Source organism: Hipposideros armiger, unplaced genomic scaffold (genome assembly GCF_001890085.2).
Source record: "Hipposideros armiger isolate ML-2016 unplaced genomic scaffold, ASM189008v1 scaffold_697, whole genome shotgun sequence".
NCBI classification, from domain to species: Eukaryota; Metazoa; Chordata; class Mammalia; order Chiroptera; family Hipposideridae; genus Hipposideros; species Hipposideros armiger.
Genome location: NW_017732047.1, coordinates 250680 through 252359, shown reverse-complemented (window position 1 = coordinate 252359; position 1680 = coordinate 250680).

Below are 1680 nucleotides of genomic sequence, written 5' to 3'. Positions count from 1 at the left end.
CATGTAGTATTGATGTTACTCAATGAATCTTAACAGTTATAATTTAGGGCACAAGCAGCGGAGTGAGAAGCGTTATTCATTCTCTCAAAATGAAGTATGTCATCTCTTGTTTATATTGCTAAGTCTTTTACCTCCATAAACACAAAACAAAACAAACAAACAAAGAAGCATTCAATTTAACTTGTGTTCTTTAGGTAGGATCTCCAAACTATTATCCCCATTTAAAGTGTTCAGCAGAATGATATACTTTTATTTTCAATATCCTTACTCCGAACCCCATAATAATATGATAAACTTTTATTTAGCCCTGGGCTTGCATTTTGTCTCACCTCCTTGTCAGTAATGTCACATAAAAGAAACCATTTAAGGTTTCTATAAGTTAGCACACCTGCTGAAATGGGGGGAAAATCAGGGTGATATGATGGCTAAAGCTTTAAGTTTAAAAAGAGGGGAATGGGGTTTAAGTACTAGCTCTATCGTTTAGGAGCTGTTGACCTCAGACAAGTCATTGAAAATCTGTGAACTTCAGTTTTGTTTTTTTCTTCCTATGTGAAACATGGATAATATCTGTTTTGTTTTCATTATGAGACTGTTATAAGAAAAATGGTACGTAAATGTGTTTGAGAGCATTACGAAATATAAAGCTTTATTACTGTGGACCTATCATGTACTAATTACTCTGCTCAGCCTTTCCTAGGAAACAAAGAGACAGAAAGAATAGAGCATTGGTCTCTGTCTTTCAGGCTCTTACAAACAAGTGTCCAAAAAAAGATATTTAACGAGAAAAATTATGCAATACAGTAAGGTGAAACGTTAACAAATTCATACACTTTTGATCACAGGGCAACATTCAGATAGGGTCATCTGCTCTTGTACATAAAATCTATCAGGAAGATACATTAATAGTTATCACAAAATCACAAATCCCTGTAGCCTTTGAAAATGACTTTCTCATGACATACTGCTTATATGTATCTGTGGTTCCTGTGCAAAGGCTTTTTTCCCCCTCGTTACATAAAAATCTAGAAGTGATCGTTCTCACTTTGATATCTGACTGTCAGTTTCTGGGACTCACTGTGCTGGAACACTATCTCAAACCATCAACAACTACATTTCCAGGTTTTTAGTATTTATCATTCCTGACATCTCTTGGGGCCATCACCTCTACTTGCTTTCAGTCCTGTGTACAAAACTACCCAAGCATTCATTTACTAGCAGCTCAACAAGAGGTAGTGAAATTCTGTAGCTATCACAAGATCACCATACATCTGTGTGGAGGTTTTGCCACAGGGTCCTGCATTGATTATTAGCTGGGATAAATCCCAAAATATTGTGTTCTCTAAAGAGAACCACAATGTAGTTTTTAACCCTTAGTAGAAGAGATAGCAAAACTATTACAAATTAGAATTCATCTTCAGAATGAATACATTCATTTTTGGAAAGAAGACTAATCTTAGATATATTGGTTTTTATTTTTCTTTTTTGTTTTAAAGTGTGCAGTTTTATGAAGGATTAAGAATAAACTCATTTGTATTTATAATTTAAATATGCTTGCTTTAGGTTGTTGGGCAAATTTTCCTTAAGTTTTTGTACAATATTTGCCCATTCCATTTATACTGTAGGATTCTTAGAATCATAAAAATTAAAAACCATCTAGAGCACTGCCTCTTATTTTTATGA